This window comes from Cibotium barometz, chromosome 5 (assembly GCF_041138505.1).
Source record: "Cibotium barometz isolate CiBa-2024 chromosome 5, ASM4113850v1, whole genome shotgun sequence".
Classification (NCBI taxonomy): Eukaryota; Viridiplantae; Streptophyta; class Polypodiopsida; order Cyatheales; family Cibotiaceae; genus Cibotium; species Cibotium barometz.
In genome coordinates, this window is record NC_141050.1 from 29,509,652 (window position 1) to 29,527,529 (window position 17,878).

General features: G+C 44.1%; 1 non-coding gene across 1 annotated transcript; it reads right to left on the reverse strand.

Annotated features, from left to right (window-relative positions):
* Nucleotides 1-598: 598 nt before the first annotated feature.
* TRNAN-GUU (transfer RNA asparagine (anticodon GUU)) lies at nt 599-672 on the reverse strand. Its single transcript has one exon. It is a non-coding gene; the product is annotated as a tRNA-Asn (tRNA).
* Between the last annotated feature and the right edge of the window lie 17,206 nt (nt 673-17,878).

A 17,878-nucleotide genomic window follows, 5' to 3' on the forward strand; every position in this document is an offset into this window, starting at 1 on the left:
AAACCTCTTACCGCTACACTATAACTTCAAGCAATGACACCATGTGGTTTCAAGCCATTATATTAATTCGCGATGCGTCGACCTAGTTTACTTGGCCAAGTTTACTTTGAAGATGGATGGTCAAGATTCATGTGCGCAATCTTCAATGCACAGTGGCCGTGGATCTCACCTGACAAGGGTCTTTAAGACCTTGTGGTCTATAGCAGCGTGGCTTGCTTATGGAGTGATGCCTTTATGTGATTCGTGTACTAATTACCAATGTCTTTCTTCACTTAGTAATTCTTGTACTAATTTACCAATGTCTTTCTTCACATAGTAAAATAAGAAGGCGTGGCTTGCTTATGGAGTGATGCCTTTATGTGATTCGTGAACTAATTACCAATGTCTTTCTTCACTTAGTAATTCCTGTACTAATTTACCAATGTCTTTCTTCACATAGTAAAATAAAGAAGGCTAAGTCAAGTGATCAATGGTGTTCACAGGGCATGAAAATAACTCCTTGAGAGTGATTGCTCCAGGATTGGTAAAACTCAATACCTCCACATTTCTGGTTTGGACATCTCACACGCGTGGGTTGCCTGATGTAGAAAAGAGCGCTCGCTAGAGGGAGGTTTCGAACCTCCGACCTTATGGTTAACAGCCATACGCTCTAACCTACTGAGCTACTCCAGCTGGTTTGGAACTAACTGGACATAGTACAATTTTGTAAATTCTTTTATAATTCCCCATGGTGACACATTTCCTGAGCGATTCAATGCATCACAGCTTAAATCGATTGCGCATCATCGATCTTTGAGGAGATTGAGATGATCGTGTCCGTGTGTGTAGTTCGCACTAATATATATATATCCACTCTTGTTACATCATGCACGGCTAAAATGCATTATTATTCTGTATGTGTATATATTGAAGAGCCGAATGTCAAAAAAGGAAAGGCGTATTTTTTATTTAAAAAAAACAGCTTTTTTTATCCCCAAAAAAACTTTTTTTACGTACAAAACTCATTATTTGTGAGGTTATGTATTCATGAGTAACCGACCAGCCGAGACAAATAGTAGTATAAACAGCAGCAACCAAAACTCTGCTTGTGTAGTTTAGGTACCAGCAGACACTACATCACACTAAATTCTATGGTTGCCTTATTGTTTTGCTACCACTTTAGTCGTACGAGTACTGTTATTTAGGTGTGGCCTTGTGCAGCCTGCTGCATATGCTACTACAATTGGGTGACTGGGTGTAACTGGCCGTGGACACCCTGGGTTGCCAGTCTTAAGACTTAGAATCATACATATATGCGCATATACACACATATACATATACATATACATACATATATATACATATATATCTACACACACATATATATATATCCTAGTATAAGAACTTAATATTGAAAATCCAAAGTTGGGAGTGATAAGGGGGTAGTGATGCGAGGCAAGTGGGTGTCCTTTGAAGTGAATCCTTTGAAGTGAATGTGCACGTGGCAGCACATGCTTTGGTACGATGGGCTAATCACGCATGTGCGTTATGCGTGCAAGAGATGAGAAGATGGTGGGCGATTGGGAGGATCAACTGGATGAGGTGGGAGACGGAGGATGGGGCGATTGGGAAGCCGAAGGAGAGATGAAGAGGCTGAGGGAGCATCAAGAAGAGGATAGCGTCGCCAAGAGGCGACAGCAAGATTGGATATCTACGTGGCTACAGACTCAACAATGCCAAGAAAACTTGGGTAGTGGTGGCAAGGTATGTGTCAATATCCCACCCGAGTTGGTCAGAAGACAGGTCGGTCTATTCTCCATGTGTAGTGCTATCATGTTCTGTCATGGGAAACCGCCTAATAAGGCTGAGCTAGGGAAATGGCTTCAAGAAGAGGTCTTTCACGAGAAAGTAGTATCGAAAATCTTTCACGACGTGAACTATTTTTGCAATTTCACGTCTTAATCAAATCCAACTCACGAACCTGGTACTGTCGAGTTGAGGTTAAGGAAGTTCTTGAGATCAGTGAAAATCATAACAAGGTAACGTGGATTTACGAGTTCAAAGCAAAAAAATTTTAACACGTGAAAGTGCAAAAAATCGTTCACGACGTGAACGATTTTTTGACATTTCGCGCCGTGAACTGTTCTATGCAATCTCATGGCCTCAGAAAACAAGTCGACAGGATCTAACCAAAATTTAATTTTGGATAGTAAAATAGCTTATCAAATCATATTCACATGCACTTGAGGTCTGGAAAGCTCATTGGAGATGACCTCACCCATGATATTCCTATCAAAAGAGTGTGGGTTCAGGCCACTCAGTAATAAGAACTCAATTGAGTGTCTTAAGGAATCTGACCACCGTCGAAACTAGTAGAGTGAAGAATCCATGGAAGAAGGGCTACAATACTCTGGGTTTGGGGAAGAGGAGAAACCACCCTCTCCTACCAGATCCAACGGTATCATTGATATAGCTCGGGGATTTTTTGGTCTCCAAACTATGATGAAGAGGCACAATCTGTGAGAGTATGGGTCCGTCAACCAGCACTAAACTTGGTCCAAGGCAAGAAGTACCTATCCAACCTTCAAATTCGAGGCTGTCAAACACTAGAAACCCCCGAATGGGAAGAGACATGGAAAGCATAGCCAAGACTAGTAAAGTATTCTTCCCAACCTTAGAGGAAGTAGAATTAGATCTGAAAAGGATTGAGGTAGAACGAAAGCGAAAATTTAGCTTAAGGAAACAAGAGCTCAATACTCGAAGGGCTAGAGCTGAACAAAAGGAGATGGGAAGTGTAAACTTACTTCAATCATGAGGTAAAGAGCCGGAAATAGTCATGGGAAGGAGTGAGGGAGAAATTCCAAACTTAGAACCCATCCCAGAGTGGAGGAATAGTTTGTAACCCTAGATGAAGGGGATGTAGGTGAAGTGGAAGACCGCCACAGGTACACCAAAAAGGACATCAAGAAGATGATCAATCATCCCATGTTCTTACAGGACATGGATCTCTTAATTCTACAAAGGCGTACAGAGGCAACTAATGATGAGCTATTCCAAAACAAAGTGGTCGGACCATCCCATAGATCGAAAATGCCTAGAAGAGCCAACATAGGAAGAGGGCGAGATCTAGGTAGGGGGAGTAGCTCCTCAAAGACCAAGGGCGAGATCTAGGTGGGGGGAGTAGCTCCTCAAAGACCAAGGGCGTATCTAACCATAGATCTTATTGCGGGCACAAGGACGGATTTGTTGAATATGGCTACGGAAATGGGCCGAGCAATAGTCAGGGAACTAGGCACTACTCTAGAATCTCGACCCTCCCAAATGAAGCCACACATCATTTCAAAGCTCGTTCAAAAATTCTCTGGGGATGGGTATCCTATTCAACATGTAGAAGTCTTTGAGTCCTCATGCGAAACTTGTGGGGCCAGTCAGTGATGTAACAATGATTCATGCTTTCTCAATGACCCTAGAAGGAAAAGCACATCAATGGTTTTGGACCTTCAAACCCGAAGATAAGGTTAATTTCACATGGCTCTAGATTCTAGAATTTTTCAGATCAGTTTGGTCAATTTTTGATCATTTTTGGGTCAGTTCAGCTTACTTTTTACATCTAGTTTTAAAATAGGAGAGAGGAGAGATAAAAATCTTATTTTTTTTAAGTTTAAAACTCCTCCACACATGTAAAATAGGCACCTCCTTGAAGAGCCCCCTTCTCCTTACCAAGGTGTCAAAAATGTATCATTATATCCAAAATATCTCATTTTTTTAGTAATATTCACAGTTTTTTACTAATAAATCTTGTACTCAGTCAACTCTTCATCTTATGTGAGCATTTACTCATTTTTGGGTATTTTTCTTTTATAAATTGGATTTATCTCCTCCCCACACTTGGACTGATCTTATTGGCCTCATAGGAACCTTAATTGGACCATAATCCAAAATTTTTTAAAAATCTGGACCCTTAGGCTAAGGTCCTTTATACCTATTTTCAATTAATTTCAATTGCACATTGGAAAGTTCTTTTTGAATTTTTGTTTCAAGGGAAACCATTTTAGACACTAGGAGGATTTTTACATCCAAAAATATCTCAATTTTGGATTACCTCCCTCTAGACATTTTCTCTCTCTCTAGGCCAAAACAGGGTAAAACAGGATCTTTCTTTTATTTCAGAGAGGGAAATAATTATAAGATCAGAAGGGGAGGTTCTTACACCTGTACACTTCAAAAGCTAGAGGAATCTTACAAAGCTAAGAGGACTTCGCTGATATTGGTAAGTTAATACTTTTACAGAGGCTGGAAGAGCAGCAAGAAATAGCAACTGCGAAATGCCGTCATCCTGGACTTGAGCAGCAGGAGAGGCTGCAAACCCAGAATAACTACAACTGGGGTAGGCACAACCCCCTTCAAGTGGAAGCACAAGCTTAGCTCCCTGCACCCCGTCCTGCAAAGTTTCCAGAGTCCTTCCACACAGATTGGGGTGCAGGGATGCCTAAATTACTTACAAAATTGCATGGTAGATGGACATATGGAGATTACCAAGCTGCAGACTATAGTTAGGGAACATTACAGAATCATCCAGACCATGAGGAGCCAGCAAGAGCCTCTGCAAGAGGAGTTAAACAAAAGGAGGAGAGAGGTAAGCAGGGTGGAAGAAATGCAGAATCAACTGCCTGAAACTCCAAAAAGAGGAGGAAGAAAAAAAAATGGAAATGGCAATAATAAAAGGAGCGCCGGCCAGGAACAAGGGGAAACTAAAGGAGGAGATGGACATGGCAAAGGAGAGCCATGCTAGGGTGGAGGGCCAAATCCTCCTGATTCAAGAAGAACACATCAAAATCATAAGAGAGGTGCAGGCCAGGGTGGATAGAGACAAAGTGGACTTGCAATCCTGGATACCGAGGAAGAACTAGAAGTGTATGAACCAGATGCATAAAAAATGGAACAATGGGAAGGCCACACCATGGAGGACCTAAAGGAGGTGTGGTGTGGATATGTGGAAAAACTGACAGCGGCAATGCAATCCCCCCACCTACCTACACGCAAATAGTCCCCTTCCACAGGCAAGACGAGGTTCCGGAGGGAGGTTCCGGAGATCCGGATGCAACAGGAGCTTTCCCCACAAGTTCCCTGGAGACTACTGCCCACAACCAAGGAGACAAGGAGGCAGGATCCAGTGGAGTAGACACCAGCACAACAATGAAAAGGAGTTGTAAGCTCAAAATAAGCAGGTTAGGCTGGAAGCAGAGACATGGAAGAAGAAGTTCACCGAACTGAAAGGGGATGGGAAGAAGATGCAGGAGCAGCCTGAGGGGAAAGGAAAGGAGCTAGTACTATACAAGGGATTGTCTATGGACATAATCCTTGATGATGAGCGAGAGCATGCCCGGGAAACTACAAAAAGGTTGGAAGAAAAAGTTGGAGATGAGGTTGCCCTTAGAGCATAGATTGAGGAGCTGGACGGGTTGGTGAACGAGTCTAAAGAACAACAAAGGCAGGACGGGTTGACTATAAAAGCCCTCAAGAAGGAGACTGAGTCCACAACCCCTGCCAAGAACACAAGAGGAAGAGGAAGAAAAATGATGATCAAATAACTCAATGTCACCCTGACGACATCCCATGTCGATCTAAAGAAAAGACAAGATCAGCTGGATACTACAAGGAGAACACCTGCAGAAGAGCTAAAGGCATCCAGGTCTGAACTCAGGAAAAGACAAGAGTAGGTGGAGACCATAAGGAAGGCCCATGCTGTCGCGAGATACATAATTAATAAAAATCAAATTATTGAAGATTTCCAGAAGTGGGCAAAAAGGGAGAAAAAGAAAAAAGAAGAACTACAATATAGGCTCTAAGAAGAAAGAACACAAAAGAATATAATTGGCTAGAGGGAAACGGCCCTCGCACATATGAAGAGTTTGATTTACATTTCCAAGCAAGAAGGAGTGGTACAAATGTCTAATTGGGAGAAGATTGCCAAATTCAAGACCCAGTTAGATGTGTCTCAGACAGAAAAACAAGGGAAAAGGAGCTGCCAGGCGACAGAATCAGCGCCAGGAAAAAGCCCTTCATCTAGATCCCGAGCAGTGCGAAGAAGCGCAGGAATCTTATGACACGAGCATCCAGGTGAGGAGGCAACAACCTATGCACAGGGCAAGACTACCAGTGCCCCCCACCACCAATGGAGTCACGTGGTAGAAGAAGGAAGGGCACATGCCAGATCAGAACCGACAAGAAGACCACCATATGGGTGGAAGTGGAGTCAAGGGGGAAGAAGGAGATCAAGAGAGCCCTAGCAGATGGTGTTAAAAAATGCACCTATCATCCCATAGCAAACTGAGCTGCGTGCCTTTGCACAGTCAGGATGGACATTGAAGTGATGGAAAGGGCCAGGAAGAAGTACCCCTATGCCAAGCCCATTGACGTACAGTTTCGAGGCGGATGAAAGGATGGGGGTCAGGTATGCAAGGGTGAGTAGCAAGAAGAGGGCTTACGAGCCCAGGTATGCCAAGACAAGCCAATAAAGTCTGGGGGCCTTGCCATGGAGGAAGGACTGGATGAAGGGGGCTAGAACAAGCCTTAGGTTTTGTTAACTTATGACGGACATTGAGACGTACTATGTTTTACGTCATGTAATTAATTTAATTATTCTGAGTCATGGGCCGGGCTTGTCGGCACCATATGTAAAAGATAAAGGGATTGGGTGATCGCCGATGAGAGGCACACCTTGAATATCAGCAGGATAAGGGTTAGGATCGGCCGGCCATGTATGGGCGCCCATGTGTGAACAACTAAGTCACCTATAAGAGTCAAATGTAACCCTAAAACTCTCATTCTCAATGTGTTGAATACAAGAGTGCTCTTGCCTTATCTTCTTGGTTTCCTTCTCCTGCGTGTGTGAGAGAGAGAGAGAGAGTGAGAGAGTGATCGAGCACTTTGTGTGGTGGCACGACGGCGGCGAGGCGGTAGAGCAGCGACCACTGCAACGCGAGAATCCTTCAAGGCGGCGGTTTGAGCGGTGAGTGACACACCTTTGCATTCTGTTTGAGCTTGCTTCCCTGGTTGTATGCTTGCAGCCATTCGTGGCTCGCATACAGTGTTCGTGCGACAAAAGTGCACATTTTTGGCACCGCTGCGCCGGGGAAATGCCCTGCACCAAGCTCCAGTGTGCGGCTCGGTCTGCTGCGTGAAGTGAAATTTACACTATAGGAAAGGCGATTGTGTGTATGTTGTTGATGCTGTTGAGTGTTCTGTAATTTGTTTCTGCAATTCTGTTTTTCTTGGTTATTTTCTTGCTCCCTGCTCTGGTTTTCTGGTTTTCTGCGTTGCGACGTGGAAAGAAGGGGGGTTTCTGAATCCCTAGGCCTACGGCGGTTGTGTGCGAGCAGCGCCACGGCCAAGTCCAAACCCTAGAAAACTTTTCTCCAAAAAAAAAAGAAAAAAAGAAAAAAAATAAATTTTTGTAAGAAAAAAAAGAAACGTGTGGAGAGGTGAAAGATTTTTTATTTGGAGAAAAAAAAATTGAAAAGAAAAAACCCCCAATCGACCCCGGCCTGATATATATATATATAGGAGAGTGAGCCTCCATAGCTTTCTTTCAAGTGAGAGCTTAAGGGAAGTGGAGCTCTATATGTAGCCCACCCCCCAAGGAGTGAAGTGAGCATGTGGGATAAAGCCTTCACCCTCTCCTCCACAAGCAAATAGGCCTTCACCCCTTCCCCCACAAGCAAATAGACGGTTTTGAGGACCACAGGAGCTCTGGATAGGCGAACACTGTGCTGTAAAGCACGCTAGGACCCTTTAAATGATACGCTCATCTCGAGCTATCACACGCTCTAGTTCAGGTTCGACCATAAGTAAGGTTAGAAACGGGTTAAAAACAATACAAAAACAAGTAAAAACGGGGTACGAAACACCCGAGAAACCACTTGTGTGGGCTTCAAGGGTAGTCACCAACGCTCGTAGAGTAACCACGTCATATGCATCTACGCTCTCGTCGAGTGCTAGAGCCTGAGCCACTAGAAAGCGTTTCAGTTTATGCAGGCTCACACCATCCCTCCACGTTAGCATCTTGGCCTTCGGGAGTGCAACCCAAGATCCACGAATAGCGGATAGTGATTCATCCTCTGACTCAGAAGCCATGGAGGGGCACCCTACCAAGAACCCTGAGGAGGCAAGCCAAAACATGCCAGGTTGGGCCCCACAACCCGGATCTAGCATGTTTAGTCATCTAATAGAGACCTTTAGTAGAGCTACACGCTCTGAACATGCGACAAGTGAAGTAAACGAAGAAGGAGGGGTAGTAGATTCGCCATTCGCATCTCACGTAGACCCTACCCTCCCAAAGAGTGTCCATGTGGATATTCTACCCACTTTGTTTAATGAAGGCCCTACTGAGCTACCACCTTCTGACGCTCTTCCTAAAGTAGAGGTCTTTAGGAGTCAATCCATAAGAAGTGACATTGCGTCCACTTCAAGAGAACCGTTTGGCACTCCAAGTCTAGATGGGATATTTCTCAATGAAAATTGGGAATATGATCTACACACGGAGACTCTGACTAACCTATATACGGGTTACGCATACCATGTAGGTTGGTTAGAAGTCATACGATCTATATCTAGCGCCACTAATCTAGAGGAGCAACAACAAATGATATGTGAGGTTATTCATAGAATTATCCAATTTGAGAGGCAAAATAGGGGAGTGAACCTAGTTTCCACTAGCCCTATGAAATTTTTGGATACGGGCAAGGCCAAACAACCAACTCTGTCACAATTGGAGACTCCCTCGGTGAGTCCCATAGACACTTCGTATGTTGTTTCGCCTGGAGTCTCAATGCAGGTTGAGCCCACGAGCAGTAACTTTAGCTTTCCAACCTTGGCTCAACTTTCCATTAGGGAATCCACAATGCCTACTCCGATGATGAGCATGACAGAAAGCGCACCTGTTACCACTGTAGTTAGTACGACATCGCTATTTAGTGGAACAGTACCTACAACAGTGCGTGCCAGTGCCTATCGACCATATGTACCTATCGCTACTCATGCTCATGTAGCTCCTATGCCTCTTAGTATGCCAATGGCGTATGCTCCACGACCGCCTTATCACAACCCTTATCCAAGAGGAGCTAGGCCTAATCACATATCACAACCTACGTCAGCTGCCTACATACCAAGACCAACGCCAACTCCTATCAACCAGGCTATCCCAGAAGTGCCTCCATCAGCTATGCCTGCTCACCTAGGTGATCTCGCAGTGTTTGCTCAGACGATCGGACGATCTATTGCGGAAAACATGTGGGGCATGCCTGAGAGAGAACCCAGAAGCAAGGCGGTACAAGTGGCTAAGCTCACTCAGAACTTCAGTGGTAACGAGGATGTTAGGAAGCACATTGAAGTCTTCGAACACGTGTGTGATTCCTTGGAAGAGCACAATGAGCTGCATAAGTGTAAAGCCTTAGGCTTAACCTTGAGTGGGAAGGCCGGAGATTGGTATCGAACCTTAAGGGTTGAAGAGTGCACACACTACCCTACTCTCAAGAGATTGTTCTTGAAAGAATACATACGTGAGGGTGTGCTTTGGGGAGTAGCATCTCAACTCCAAAAAGCTGAACGCGAGGAAGGGGAGTCAATGAGAGACTTTATTAGTCGATTGAAGCATCTAAATTCTCGCTGCACTCCTGAATGAGCGCTTCAATAACAACCAACTGCTCGATAGATTCATCCGCGGATTGCGCCACGAGGACATATACAATGGCCTAGTCATTAGAGGTCTTACAACGTGGGAAGCAGTCTCACTGCCAATGCAATCCAGTTAGAAGACAACTTGATGATTACATGTAAAAAGGTGTCTTCGGAGACAAAATCCGTTAGTTCGCAAGTATCTAGGCACGAGCCAATGACGGTAAAACCTATTGCCAAGGAGCCCAAGATATCTGAAATGTCTGTGACCGACCTTACTAAGGCTCTCCAAGAATACTTTAGGGGTAATCGAGCTCCTCAAAATAGCCATATGTACCCAAGAAGAGAGCAACAATGGTGTTCGGTTTGCTTAGGACCACATAGCACGAGTGAATGTCCCACATTCAGAGTCAAATTCAATGGGAATTGCAATGCATGTGGTAAGTATGGCCATCAATCTAAGGATTGCCTAGTACTTAAGCATATGTTGGCAAATCAGGCACCACTAGCCTGGTCAAACACACCTCAAGTACCCGCGCTGATGCCTGCACAACCTGTCGAGCAACTGTCACAGCACATAGTTCCAAGGAACCCGAATGTAGTCCAGTCTGTGCTGTTACCACCACCGCCAGTGCTAGGACCACAACCTCCACATCCAAGGATTACCCCTGTAAACCAAATGGTTTGTGAGTCACATAGTGTGTGTGGGGATTAGGAAGAAGAGATAGACCCCACTGCTCCATATGGGATTGATACGTTTGAAATGACTCCCCATTTTGGGCAAGTCAAGCCTGTATATCAAGCGGCTGCTCTCGCCACAAGAGGGCAAAACCTTAATACTTTCGCAAGGAGACCACCTCTTCAATGCTACGATTGTGGTGGACCGCATCGTGTAGCGGAGTGCCCCAATAGGCTACAGAAGATCGCTACTCAAATGCAACCAAATCAAGGGAGCACATCAGGAATGCCGGTACTTACATGTAATCGATGTGGCATAGATCATTTGATCGCTCAATGTCCACATAATCCTAGTGCACCCAAGATTACGCCATTGAATTTGGTAGAGGTCACCAAACAACGAGGCACAAGGAACCACACCTGTTGTACCCGCGAATGTAGTTACACGGTCAATGCTTCAAAATCAAAACTACATTCTTAAAGAGAGGGATACTGCATCAATTGCTTGTGCAAAGAAAAAGAAAACGCGGCGGAAGAGATTGCTTAATGCCATGAGCTCCAAGCCTAGTTCAAAGACTAACATAGGGACAGGAGACGACCCCGTGTATATGAATGATCCTGAAGATGATTCCGATTCAATAGAAACCATGGGGACCAAAGCCACTACCTTAAGGGAGGAACCCACTCGGGGGCTCAACGAAGGAGAATCGAGCAAATACATAAATCAGGGGAAACAAAAGGAAACTTCCTCAGCCCCACAACCAAGTCAGCTAATGCCTTCTCGGCCACCCAAACTGACTGAGACTCCCCAAGACAAGCCACGTGGGCCAAAAACCCTCAAGAAAAAGATTGGAACTTACCCAAACCCAGTTGAGGAAATTGAACAAGTGCAACACTTAAGGGGTTTGGTGGAAGAAACACAAAGAGAACTGGAGCCAAACCCGAGAAAAATCAAAATTCCAGACACAGTGTTTCCTACACAAGTTCAGCCTCACAGGAGCCATAAACCGTTAGCTATACCTAGTATCATTCGGGAAGAAAGTGAGAATAGGACATCAGGAAGTGGGCAAACACCCTTCTTGCTTGAAAGAATGTTTAGTGAGGGAATGCCTGACCCCATCGAGGAGGAAGTGATCCCATCTTCACCAGTCCCTAGTCAAGGGGCGATGTCTTGAAAAGTACCGTTGAATGTGTCCAAGCTAATGGATTTCATGTCCTCTAAAATCAGAACCACGATCATATCCAAGTTATACAGAGATCCTGAGCTATTCTTAGCTCTTCGGGCATTTCTCAATGGAGAACTAAAGGCGGGGTTACCACAAATTGCAAATATGGATAGACCCGACACGCTTCAAGATGAAGGGGAACATTGGGATCTATAACCCAACCCAGATAAAGACTCGGTTGTTGAAATACCTGTTAACAAGTTGGGACAGTACTTTGAAGGTGACGAATCTAATGCAACCCTCCCCATTACTACCAAGGGATTAACTCTAAAGGGAATCCTTGATGGTGGTGCTGGAGTGAGCATTGTGACTAAAAACTGTTGGGAATCTATGGGAAGACCTCACCTCGAAGTCACAAACATAGTGGTTAAGATGGCAAACGGAACCATAGCTAAACCTATTGGAATGTTAAGGGACCTTAAGATCAAGGTTCTGGGGTACAAGGTAAGACATACCTTCATTGTAATGGATTTCTCCAAGCATCCTATGTCATATCAAATGATCGTAGGACGTCCTTTCATGAGGGAAGCACAAACGGTGCATGACTGGTCGAAAAACCATGTCTACCTACAATTCCAGGACTCTGTCATTCGAGTTGATCTTGAGAATGGTCGCGCGCATCCTTTAGGAAGCAATCTTATCATCGATAATCGATCGGATACCACTATTCACTCAGCCCCATTAAGGTATTGCTATACATGCAAAAAAGAGACTGATAATGAAAAAGATTCTCCTTATATGGATGTCCTACCAGGTATGACTGAGTCGGATACCGTGGATTGGGTACACCTAGCGGCAACCATAGACACATGGGAAAATAGAGGCACAAGTTGGGTAACACCTGAGGGGCAAGATATGCCACCGTTAGTGCCAATAAACATGATAGGTGTTATGCACTTGACTTCTGATGGCGAGACAGCGGCAAACTCCACTGACACTGAAAGTAGCGAAGACTCTGACCAATGCAACTCTGAGTATGAATCTCAAGAAGCAACTGACTCTGAGCCTGATGGGGGGGATGAATCAAATATTCACCCAAATGTGGAAGCAATATGCTCAAGGCCTAGGACAGTGACCTCCTGCAGTTCATCTGAAAGTGAGGGGGACACAAGTGAAGATCGACCAAGTGAGTCCGAATCTGATAGAAACAAAAATCAAAAACTTAGTAAGAAGAAAACGAGACATAAGCGACAATGCTATCGAGCTAATGTACGAACTGCAATAAACAAAGAGAGATCCACTACAGAATGGCTTAGTTATGTAGGAGCTATTGACGCTCATCGAAAGTTAGCGGATAATTGGGGACAATACCTCCAAAGTGTCATGTGGTGTATTCCGCAACCTCATGACGTCGCCCAATTAGAAATCAAAGAGAAGCCAAAACTAAGTCGTACTGCCAGAAGGCGGCAAAACCAAGAGTTAGCTCAGCAACAAAAGAATGCGGAATTAAAAGAAAAAAACCTGGCACAACAAGAACCAGTAGACTTACACCTCGCACCCGAGCATTTCAAATCATTTACCACAGGGGAACGTAAAGTGGTCTACACAAAAGCCCAACGAATTCCTACCAATGGGAGTAGCGGTGTCTACGATGGCCCTGCGGTAGTTAAGGAGATAGACTTAGCAGATCTGGGTGAGGAATCTAAACCAATTTTTATTGCTCAAGACCTCACCAAGACGGAAGAAGCTGCACTTAAGAAGCTTCTTAAAGAATTCAAGGACATATTTGCTTGGACATATCATGATATGAACGGTGTTCCACCCTCTGTGGTGCAACATACGATTCCAATGATTAGTACTGCTAAACCAGTCCAGCAACGTCCCTACCCAATGAATCCTAAGTATGCAAAGATTGTACAAGAGGAAATTGAAAAGCTTATAAAATGTGGATTCATATACCCAATTGAGCACTCAGAATGGGTTTCTCCGATAGTCATCGTACCAAAGAAGAATGGGAAACTCAGAGTGTGCGTTGATCTCAAAAAGATTAATGCAGCCACAAGAAGGGATCATTACCCCTTGCCGTATTCTGAACATGTGCTTGAAAGAGTTGCAGTAAGGAGGCATATAGCTTTTTAGATGGGTACTCTGGTTACAATCAGATCATAATTGCAGTAGAGGACCAAGCTAAAACAGCATTTATCACGGAGTTTGGAGTGTTTGCCTTTCGCGCCATGGCTTTTGGCTTGACCAATGCACCTGCAACATTCCAACGATTGATAAACACAGCCTTTAAGGAATATCTAAGGGACTTTTGTGAAGCTTTCTTAGATGATCTTTGTGTTCATTCCTCTTGGGACGAGCACTTGATGTGTTTATGAAAAATATTTGAAAGGTGTAGATTATATCGCATCTCATTGAATCCTTTCAAATGCCAATTCTGGGTTAAACACGGAGTTATCTTAGGGCATATAGTGTCCAAAAATGGGATTTCCACTGACGAGAGTAAAATCAAGGTCATTCTGGAATTGCCCCCACCCACCAACTATAAGGGAGTCCAACGCTTTATGGGCCATGTTGGTTATTATCGAAGGTTTATTCTATTCTTTGCCGAGATAGCTCGACCATTGTATAAGCTTCTCATCGACGAGTTTATTTGGACCGAAGAATGTGACCGTGCCTATGAGCTATTAAAGAAGGCCTTGGCGAGTGCTCCAATCTTGAGAATGCCTAACTGGGATTTAATCTTCCATGTGCATATTGATGCATCAAACTTTGCTATTGGGTGTGTGTTAACTCAACAACCTAGAGAACACAAACTAGACTACCCCATTAGCTTTGCCAGCCGTCGCCAGTTGAACGATGCTGAGATGAACTACACCACTACGGAGCGAGAAGGGTTGGCAATGATATATGCAGTAAGGAAATTTTGTTATTACCTCCTTGCCACCAAGTTTGTTTTCTGTGTGGATCATCAAGCATTGTTGTATCTTGTAAACAAACCATGCTCCACAGGAAGAATCACACGATGGCTATTGATTCTTCTTGAGTTTGATTTCACTGTTGTTGTGAGACCTGGCAAAAAACATGTCATGGCTAATCATTTGTCTCGCATACCTAATGGTGAGGCTCCTACGGGAGTTGATGAGACGATGACTTACCTGACACTTCCCTGTTCATGGTGGAGAAAATGCTTGAATGGAGTGAGAAGATTGTTAACTTTTTGGTTAATGGCTTCCCACCCAAGGAGCTTCGTAAAGATCTAGCGCGAAAGCTAATCAAGGAATGCGAACCCTATTGCCTGATAGCCAGGACTCTTTATAAAAGAGGAAAGGATGACGTTCTTAGGCGTTGTGCCCGAGAGGATGAGTATCTATACATTTTGCAAGAGGCGCATATGGGCGTAGCCGGTGGTCACTTCTCAAGAGACTTAACTGCGCGAAAGATCTTACAATCAGGGTATTGGTGGCCCACTATGTTCCAAGATGCATCACTTTTTGTAAAGGGTTGTGATGAATGCCAACGATACAAGAAACCCCAGCGAAAAGATCAGATGTCCCTACATCAAAGTAAACCAACCATTTGAAAAGTGGGGTTTAGACTTTGTAGGTCCAATTAGCCTAGCGGTCCACAACACACAATCTCGCTATATTATTGTGGCCACTGACTATATGACCAAATGGGCTGAAGCGAAAGCGACACGTAAGGCAGATGCAAGGACAACAGCCAAGTTCCTCTTTGAAAATATAATCACACGCTTCGGTTGTCCTTTTAAACTTGTGAGCGACAATGGTACGCATTTTATAAATGAAGTGATTAAGGAGCTCACAACAAATTTCATGATATCCCATCATAAATCTACTCCTTATTATCCCCAAGCGAATGGCCAAGCCGAGAGTACCAATAAGACCTTAATCTCTGTTTTGACAAAGACAGTTGAAGCTCATCGCACGGATTGGGATCTAAAGCTTACAACAGCTTTATGGGCCTATCGTACTGCGTACAAAGTGGCTATTAATTGCACACCATTCAAAATGGTATATGGCCAAGAAGCAGTCATGCCGTGGAAATTTGTCATTCCTAGTCTTCGTGTTGCTACTCAAGAGGGTTGGGATGGTAATCCCTTAGTAGAGCGTCTATATATCCTTGAGCGGCTAAACGAAGAAAGACAACTGGCTGTGTACAATGCCCTTGTGGAGAAGGATAGAAGGAAAAAATGGTTTGATCACCACCTGAAAGACAAGGACATCAAGGTTGGGGATAAAGTCCTGATGTATGGAGTGCGTAACGAAAAGAAGAAGCTCAAATATGCTGGTAAGGGACCGTATAGAGTATGTGAAATTACCCCGCAAGGTACCATCAGAGTGGAGACTCCTCTCGACGGAGTTGAAACCATTGGATTCCTTAATGGGAGTAAATTCAAAAGATACTATGACCCCCTGAGCCAAGAGGAGTTACATGCAATCCATCAGAAGAAAACAGCTAAAGAACAAGCTGAGCTTAAAAAGATACAAGCAAGAATTGAAGCCAAAGAACATCAACAGCATGCAATGAGAAGCCAACTTAGGGATTACGCAAGCATTTTTCAAGGAGGCAGAGGAGGATTCACTGGAATCTGACCCGCCTCTAAGATACCCAATTGAGTTACAGAGTCCTTACGGGGAGGTGCTGTATAATGCATTATTGGATACAGGAGCTCAACATAATTTGCTATCATATGGCGTGTGGTGTCAACTTGGAAAACCACCTTTATCCAAGAGTGCTATCCAAGTTAAAGGAATCAACAAGAAGAAAACCCCTGTCTCAGGAATTCTGCACACTCCGGTTGCCTATGACAAGGGGAGTGTAATTCAAAGCTTTTTGGTTATGCCTACTGGTACCATGGAAGGGACTGTAAACTTAGGGCGCAAATGGATGTTGGCCACCAAGTGCAATATCGATTAGGCAACCAGACAAGTCACAATGCAAGAACCAACACTCAGTATGACCGCTCAAAATCCCGCTCCTAAGCCATCGACTCTGGACAAAATGCTGGATAACAAAAAATCACAAAGTCCAGTGGGCAAAACCATCTTTGATTGTTTGTCACCCCTCTAACGCTTTAACGCCAAGAGTGGAAACAAGCAGTATGGTCTCCAAGGTTCCGCTTACTATGCCAAAGAGTACATACAAATGGGTCCCAAAAGCTTCATTAACAGCTACTTCCCCTGCTCAATCTCGTTCAAACAAGAAGCCTCGTAGAAGGAAAGCAGCTACCCACCCGAGAAAGGGCAATGTAACATCACGATGGATCCTTAAAAAATTATTAGTAGCCCAAGGGTATTACGAAGGGAATGACCAGATTTGGGTCCCTAAGCATAAGCTGAATCCCTCTACATCACCCTTAAAACCTTGCAAACCAAATGTTGCCTCCCCAACGATAATTCAAGACCGTGGTAAAGGAAAGGTAACAGAGTGCTCCACATCACTTCTTCCAGAGCTAGTTTGGATTCCCAAACGATATCAATCAATACCACCTAGCTCAGGAAGGGAGGAGCCACATGAAGCTTCTAGCTCCTCATGCCAGGCACACGTTGATATAGAAGTTTCTTCATGCTCTACACCTACTCTTGTCAACACCCAACAAGAGACCAATGAGTCTATGTCTCCCTTTATAAAAGTATTGTCGAAAACCATTTCCTCCATTCGTCAATGGGAGCGTACACTACCATCTCTGCAATTTGATGTGGCCACAAGGGTCATAAAAAGCTATCTGCCCACATCACCACCTATGACCCGCTGGACAAATCGGTTCCAAGAGGCTGCAACATCATTGCAGAAAATATGATCTACCCAAAGAAAGGGGGAGCATGTACTCACGCTCGCATTCTAATGCTTCCTCCCTAACCTTCTCCCCTGACCATGTAATTGCCAAATTCAAGGGGATGTATATATATAGCTTCATACACAGAAAGGAAAAGAAAACTAAAAAATAGTAAAAAGAGCAAGAGCACATTAAGAGCAGAAATATCCGTATACAATCAGGAACTAGATTGACCTGTCATAAACCTACTGATGCTATATCTGTGTTTACAGATATGGCAGATGCACGATCATCACACTTCATCCATTCCCACCTTTGGTGAGAGGTATCATATGTACCTTTCTCAGATATTTCACATGTGCTATCCTGTAATTAAAACTGAATTGGATCATATAGATGTACTAGCCAGAGAGAAAAATATTGAGGAATTAGAATGGCTAATACGCCTATTGACCATGACTGACCCCTACTCTGTAGAGGACATATCCCCGATAGCCCAAGACTTTCCTTTTCCACAAGATGACTATCCTCGCATGGTTACATTCTTGATGAGTTTATGTGGATGGGAAAACGAAAA